At 48.4% G+C, this 8,421-nt stretch overlaps 1 pseudogene; it reads right to left on the reverse strand.

Annotated features, from left to right (window-relative positions):
* Positions 1–3,793: 3,793 nt before the first annotated feature.
* Positions 3,794–4,976, reverse strand: LOC147119735 (uncharacterized; annotated as a pseudogene).
* Between the last annotated feature and the right edge of the window lie 3,445 nt (positions 4,977–8,421).

Genomic DNA, 8,421 nt, shown 5'->3' on the forward strand with positions numbered 1-8,421 from the left:
TCCTGACAGGTATACCCTCTCATTTCTGGTATCATCCTTGTAAATCTTCACTGCACCCTCTCCAGTGCCTCTATATCCTTTTTATAATATGGCAACCAGAATTGTATGCAGTACTCCAAAACTGAGATGAGGAGGAACTACTTCACTCAGAGGGTGGTAGGTCCATGGAATATGCTGCCCCAAAAAGCTGTAGAAGCTACATCATTACATAAATTTAAAACAGAAATAGACAGTTTCCTAGAAGTAAAGGGAATTAAGGGTTATGGGGAGCGGGTAGGAATTTGGACATGAGTCTAGGTTCGGATCGGTCATGGCCCTGTGGGTAGCGGAGCGGGCCCAGGGGCCGTGTAGCCTGATCCTGCCCCTATTTCGTGTGTCTAATTCTGTTAGATTCAGGAGATGGTTCTGTGATAGTGGATTGGCGGTTAGGATCAGATCAGCCATGATCTTATTGAATGGCGGAGCAGGCTGGAGGGGCTGTATGGCCTACTCCTGCTCTTATTTCTCATGTACTTATGACCTCAACTGGAGTATTGTGTCCAATTCTGGGCACCACACTTTAGGAAGGATGTGAAGGCCTTCGAGATAATGCGGAAAAGATTTGTTCTGGAAAAAATGGATCCAGGGACGAAGGACTTCAGCTACCTTGATAGACTGGAAAAGCTGGGGTTGTTCTCCTTGGAGCAGAGAAGGTTGAGAGGAGATTTGATATAAGTGTTCAACATCATGAGGGGTCCAGACAGAGTAGATAGAGAGAAGTTGTTCCCATTGGCGGAAGGGTCGAGAACCAGAGGACACAGATTTAAGATGATTGGCAGACGAACCAAAGGTGACATGAGGGAAAAACTTTTTTATGCAGCGAGTGGTTAGGATCTGGAATTCACTGCCTGAAAGGGTGGTGGGGGCAGATTCAACTGTGGCCTTCAAAAGGGAATTGGATAAGTACCTGAAGGAAAAATGTTGGCAGGGCTACGAGGAAAGGGCGGGGCAGTGGGACTATCTGAAGTGCTCTTGCAGAGAGCTGGCACGGGCTCGATGGGCCTCCTGCTGGGCTCGAACGAGTCTATGATTCGATGATTCTAGAGCCTCACCATCAGCCGACTCAGTGAGTGTCAGCAGTCCAATCCTGCCCTCAATGGACATCCATACACTTTCCAGTTGATGTCGCTGGATCTCCATCAAGAGCAGGGGCAGTGGCTGATTCTTACTCTTAGTTAAATGTAAGAAATCACACAACACCAGGTTATAGTCCAACAGCTTTATTTGAAATCACAAGCTTTCGGAGCACTGCTCCTTCGTCAGCTGTTGGACTATAACCTGGTGTTGTGTGATTTCTTACATTTGTCCACCCCAGTCCAACACCGGCATCTCCACACCATACTCTTAGTTAGCCCAGTGGTACTGAGGATAATTATAGCCCCTGAACTGCTGCCTTGTCAGAGGTCAACTAACAGCCCAGATCAAGGATTGAACTTGGTACCTTCCTAGTCAGTAGCGCATTGTTTTAAAGTGGAAGGGGGACGGTGAGAACAAAACCTTCATTACACTGCAAAATTCTGAAGACTTTCAATATGAAACAAGCAAGCCAAATGGATCATCAAAAGCAGTGAGACATTTTAGAAAGGCTCAAGTCACTGAAACAGACAGGTTTACAATCACTGCACAGTACAGAAGGGGGCGACTGTTAATGGGAGCTCTGTGAGTGAAGTCCGTCGACACTCCAAGATAAACGGGTCTGTCCCTTTAACTATAAATAGGCAGAGAAAGGGGAGTCCCTGTCCCTTTAAATATCTGGCCCATTCCCCCAGGCAGTGGGAGGAGGAACAGCGCACGGTCTCTTTATATCCTGACCCGCGGGCCCCGCCGGATGGGCTGCCGCAGGGTCCTAAAGGCCACAGATGTAATGTCCATCGGGTTAAACAGAACAACTGAAAAGAGCCTCGCACAAAGTGTTTGTTATATGTGTGAGTGTGTAAACAAAACACATCATTCTTAATGTTTGCTCGTGCATTCCACAGAGAGAAATTAGCTTCACCAATTATTTTTCAGCATTTTATTTCCTTTATTCACAGTGTAACTTCAGGGCGTTGAGTCCCTTTAACATTTATTGATAACCCATTGTCGTGGGCTCTTGTTTAGAAAGTGATGTCACAATGACCATTCCGTTCCCAAGGTGAGCCTGTCTGTCCGCAGTATTCAGTGGGAAAGGGGATTAAATCACACCGAGGATAATGAGCAGCCACCCACCAGTCTCTGCACTTTATTGTCCAGTGATCACCTCACCATCACACAGAAGCTCCTGATATAAACCTCCAGTGTGTGATGATTGGTGCAGGGTCAGTGGTGGAGTTCCACAGTGGGAGTGATCCTGGAGTAACCCCGTGGATGTTCCGGGTCATGTATTTTCAATTATCCTGGTGCCTAACATGCACACATCAATAAAACAGGGAATTCCTGGAAACACGCTGCAGTTCCTTCTTTATCTGGAGATCAAATGTCTGTTGTGTAATTGTACCAGCAGTTAACAGGCTCCCCTGAACTCCTCCCTCTGCTATTTTAATGCAGACTTCAACCAATTTATTTTAAACGGGTTTATTTTAAATGAGCTAACACCTGCCTTAAAATGGGAGACTCAGGACTGTCACACACACATATTAAATCTTCATAGAATAATTACCAGTCATGTTTAGACTGGAAAATTAACCCTGCTGTTTTACTTTCAGTCAGGAACAGATTGCAGTTTGACACCAATCTCTGATTTGACAGCACGTTTCCAGCATTCACCATTGTTCTTCCTGACTCTAAACACAGTTGTAAACGATCCTTCTGTTCCGTGCCTAGGAGCTGTGACCCATGGAAGAGAGCGGCTGGGACACATTCCTTACAGGCCTCAAGATTAAAGGGATATAGGTCTCTAAAGGGATATAGATAGACTAAGTAGTGGGCAGTAAGGTGGCAAATGGAGTATAATGTAGGGAAATGTGAGGTTATTCACTTTGGTAGGAAGAATAGAAAAACAGACTATTTTTTAAATGGTAAGAAACTTTCAAATGTTGGTGTTCAGAGAGATTTTGGTGTCCTCGTGCAAGAAACGCAGAAAGCTAGCATGCAGGTCAGGAGGGGATTGACAGGTTAGATGCTGAGAGGTTGTTTCCCCCTGGCTGGAGTCTAGAACTAGGGGTCACAGTCTCAGGATAAGGGGTCGGCCATTGAAGACTGAGATGAGGAGGAATTTCTTCATTCAGAAGGTTGTGAATCTTTGGAATTCTCTGCCCCAGAGGACGGTGAATGCTGAGTCTTTGAGTATATTCAAGGCTGAGATCGATAGATTTTTGGACTCTAGGGGAATCAAGGGATATGGAGACCGGGCGGGAAAGTGGAGTTGAGGAGGATGATCAGCCATGATCTTATTAAATGGTGGAGCAGGCTCGAGGGGCCGTGTAACTGACTCCTGCTCCTAATTCTTATGATCTTTTCTTATATTCTTAACCAGCCCGGCAACTTTCCTTCCAGTGAAAAGAGACGAGAAAGACCAAAGTGCCATTTGCCCCTCTCAGTGTGGCCCTGAAGGACTGTGTCCAGGCTGTAGTTCTGTTCCCGCCGTACGATCCTCCCCCAGATTGTCCTTTCTGAGCCCCAGCCAGGTGATGCTAAACACTCAGGTGGGAACGTCAAAAATCCACAACAATGTGTTTAAAGCAAACTGATTTATTTGACATATATCCAGAAATTTAAACTCCAGCCCAGTTACAGGGGTTATTAACATCAGCGGAAACAAACCCCAGCTGTCAGTGTGAACATGATTCAGTCCGGGATGTGATTAACAGCAGCAATAACATCAGAATCCAACCCCTGCAGTCACTTGTGAACTTGCTGGTGTTTCAGCAGGTTGAATGACTGAGTGAATCCCTTCCCACACTCAGAGCAGGTGAATGGTCTCTCCCCAGTGCGAGCTCTCTGGTGTTTCAGCAGGTGGGATGACCGAGTGAATCCCGTCCCACACTCAGAGCAGGTGAACGGTCTCTCCCCAGTGCGAGCTCTCTGGTGTGTCAGCAGGTTGGATGACTGAGTGAATCCCGTCCCACACTCAGAGCAGGTGAACGGCCTCTCCCCAGTGTGAACTCGCTGGTGTACAGTGAGGTGAGATGATCATCTGAACCCAGTCCCGCAGTGAGAGCACCTGAACGGTCTCTCGTCAGTGTGAACATGCTGATGACACATCAGTTCCCCGGATCTTTTATAACACTTTCCACAGACCGGGCATTTAAAAGGACTCTCCCCAGTTTGAACTCGCTGGTGTGTCAGCAGGTGGGATGACTGAGTGAATCCCTTCCCACACTCATAGCAGGTGAACGGCCTCTCCCCGGTGTGAGGTCACTGGTGATTCAGCAGGTGGGATGACCGAGTGAATCCCTCTACCAACTTATAGCAGGTGAACGGCCTCTCCCCAGTGTGAAGTCGCTGGTGATTCAGCAGGTTGGATGACTGAGTGAATCCCTTCCCACACTCAGAGCAGGTGAACGGTCTCTCCCTAGTGTGAGTGCGCTGGTGTACAGTGAGGTCAGTTGATCTCCTGAACCCAGTCCCGCAGTGAGAGCACCTGAACGGTCTCTCGTCAGTGTGAACACGTTGATGGGACGTCAGTTCCCTGGAACTTTTATAGCACTTCCCACAGTCCGGGCATTTAACAGGTCACTCATCAGTGTGAACTCGCTGGTTTCTCAGCAGGTTGAACATGTGAATCCCTTCCCACACTCAGTGCAGGTGAACCGCCTCTCTCCAGTGTGAACTTGTTGATCAGTTTCCAGCTCACACAGGTAGTTGAATCCCTTCCCACAGTCCCCACATTTACACGGTTTCTCCCCGGTGTGACTGCACTTGTGTCTCGACAGGCCAGAGGATCAACTGAAGCCTTGTCCACACACAGAACACGTGTACGGTTTCTCCTCGCTCTGAACAGTGCTTTCTGCTTCCATGTTCAAAGGTCCTGATGAATCGAGTGACTCTGTCCGATCTTGAAGTGATGTTTGGTTTGAGTTTCCAGTCTGCAAATCCTCCCCTTCTAACACCCTGTAAAATGAATTTAAAACAGGAAAAAGGGAGGGTGAGACAGAACCCACAAAAACACAAAGGCAGGTTGTGAAATTGAGCTGAATGAATCTGGAAACCTGTGGGGCCGGCACTAGAAAAAAATGACCATGAAAGCTGCCGGATTGTTGTAAAACCCAACTAGTTCACTAATGTCCTTCAGGGAAGGGAACCCGCCACCCGGTCTGGGCCTACACAAGACTCTGGCCTCTATGGGAGGAGGGAGAGTGAGGTGGGAGGGGGAGGGGTGAAGGTGAGTGACTTTGTACATCTGCAACTCGACTAGAACTTTGACAGCACCTCCCAAACACGCGACCTCCACCACCTAGAAGGACAAGGGCAGCAGGTGCATGGGAACACCATCACCTCCCAGTTCACCTCCAAGTCACACACTACCCTGACTTGGGCATATATCGCCATTCCTACTCGGTGTTGCTGAGGCCCGGCAGCTCTGACTCAGGGCCTGAGAACCGCACTCGGTGTTGCTGAGGGTTCCAGCCCTGGGGCTGGAAATGGGGATTCTAACCCTGAGACTGTACATGGGGAATCCAGCCCTAGGACTGTACATGGGGATTGCAACCCCAGGACTGCACATGGGGATTCTAGCCTGGGACTGTACATGGGGATTCCAACCCTGGGACTGCACATGGGGATTCTAGCCTGGGACTGTACATGGGGATTCCAACCCTGGGACTGTACATGGGGATTCTAACCCTGGGACTGTACATGGGGATTCCTATCCTGGGACGGTACAAGGGGGCCCAGTTCTGGGGCTCTTTTGTTACAGTTGTGTGGGATGTTAACCGTATGCTCTGCTTATACCAGCGCCTTCAGGAGAGCTGGTGAGAAATCTGAAGTGTGGGGAGTCTGAATCAAATAACTGTGTCAATTTACTCTCCCGGGCACTAGGACCCGGTTGGGAACAGACACTGAAGCCCCGCTCACTCTCTGTTCCTGACCAAAATGTCTGCGCATGCGCTTTGCTACTCACTGAATCAAGATGGCGGCCGTTCGCCTGGGCCTGTGACCGGGAGAAGCCTCGAAGTTGCAAATGCGGGACCTTCAGGTTATAATTCCGGGCTTGCGGCCTACACTTGTTGTTTATAAAGCCCACCGCCGGTCCAGTACTCTGCTCCGTCCGGCCTCTTCTCAGTAATTTATCAGGACCTGATCCGTATCCAAAGCCTTCCGCGATGACACGCAGTGCGCATGCTGGAAACCCTGGCGGTCCCGCGCCTGCGCACTGTGCTCCTGTAGTCTGGGTGTGGCACATTCTCCCCCGCGGGGAATGCTGGGTAAAAGCCCCACCATTGAAAGACCGCATTAGTGAATAGAACAGGATTTGCTGGGATTGCATTGAGCACTGAACCATGTTCAGTCTAGCAGTTAGAATGTGTTTCTGCTGATCTTTATAACTCTATATCTGGACTGGAGATTAATATTCTGTATAAATAAATCTTATATATATAAAAGGATACTTCTGTCTGTCATTCCGTCTGTCTGTCTGTCTTGAATTAACTCGAAAGTTATAGAGCGTACCTACACATGTGTTACGTTGAAAGAAAGCTGACGATTCCAGAACCGTCCTAAGCGTATTTACGTTTCAGCCGGACAAAAATTGTTCGCGCGTTATGCAAAAAACCTTCAAAATTAAACTCATTATTGATTGACTGACGTCAAGGTCGACCAATCCTGTGCCGGCACGATTGACCAATCCTACAGTTCAGTCGCCTGATGGTTGGCCAATCGCTGCGTCTGTGGGCGGGACTAATGCTTTTCAACTCAGGCATTGGGCAGCCATTGCTTCACTACTTCCAGCTCAAACTACTCTGCTAATCCAGCTTCGAAAAAGTTAGTATCTCTTTTAAAAATTACATAACATTTACCAAAAACGTTTTATAAGTACTTTCATTTTCATCTTTGAAGCTATTAAAAGGTAGAAATGTTGCCCGGCAGCAGATTCACACAGGGACAGACAGACAGGCCCCAAAGCCTGGGACTTGATTTAAACCGCCCGGCCCAAAACAGCCCTGACAAAGCCGGGCTCCCCCAGCTAGTATTGAATAAATCAGCTTTGTTTCAAACACAGTGTATTCAGTAACAATAGAAAATGCTGGAAATACTCAGCAGGTCAGGCAGCATCTGTGGAGAGAGAGACAGAGTAAACGTTTCAGGTCTGTGACCCATCGTCAGAACTGGAAAAAGTTAGAGATGTAACAGGTTTTAAGCAGCTGCAGAGGCAGGGGAAGGTGGAGGGGAGGAAAGAATAAAAGGGACGGTCTGTGATTGGGTGGAAGGCAGGAGTGGTTCAACGTTACAAATGGGGATGGCAGAATCATCAACACCTGCTGCCTGAAAAAATACGGGCAGAGCTTATAGTCTGAAACTGTTGAACTCAATGTTGAACCACTGCTCTCACCGTATCCTGAGATCCACGCTCAACGCCATGCATTGCCACATGAACACTCTCAACCTCTCTCTTCAGCAGCACCAACTCACTCTATCTCAGAGCTGTCCTGGTCCACAGTTCCATTTCATCCTTTGCCTCATCTGGTGCTTCAATAAGAAACTTTTTTTCTTCCTTTCAGCTGTCAAGGATCGCAAGCTTCAACAACTCTTGGACACCAACGCCCCTCCAGAACCTTCTTCCCCTTCACGTTCTTCTGACACCATCCCTTCTTCCAATTTCACCCCCTGCTGTATTTTCACTATCAGCTCTGACCTTCTCCTCTCTGCTGATGAACAATAAGTCCTCAGCAAAGGCCTGAGCTTCATCCCCTTACGCCCCCACCTCAATGAACTTCGAGCTCGGCATGATGCTGAGCTCCTTTTCCATCGCCTTTCTCTCCGTGCCCACTTCTTTGGCCAGGAGTCTTCCCTCTGCACAGCGGACCCTTTCTCCCACTTTCAGAATTCACGTTCTACCTGGACCCCTCCCTCTGGCCTCTTACCCTCTCTAGATCTTTTCATTGTTGGTGTGACATCGGCCCTCTCAATTTCTATGTACCCCTCACTCACTCCAACCTACCTCCCTCTGAACTTGCAGCACTCCGTTCTCACTGATCCAACCCTAACATTGTCATTAAACCTGCTGACAAGGGTGGCACTGTTGCTGTTTGGCAAATCGACCTCTACTGTGTGGAGGCTAAACGCCAACTCTGACATCTCCTTCTACCTCCCCCTGGACCATGACCCCACTACCAAAGGTCAAGCCATTGTTTCCAAGACTGTCACTGACCTCATCTCCTCTGGAAATCTTCCCTCCATGGCCGTCAACCTCATAGTCCCCCAACCCCCCACTGCCCACTTCTATCTCCTTCCCAAGATCCACAA

The sequence above is a fragment of the Somniosus microcephalus genome, chromosome 4, assembly GCF_052327205.1.
Source record: "Somniosus microcephalus isolate GS21.2 chromosome 4, FLI_Smic_1.0, whole genome shotgun sequence".
NCBI classification, from domain to species: Eukaryota; Metazoa; Chordata; class Chondrichthyes; order Squaliformes; family Somniosidae; genus Somniosus; species Somniosus microcephalus.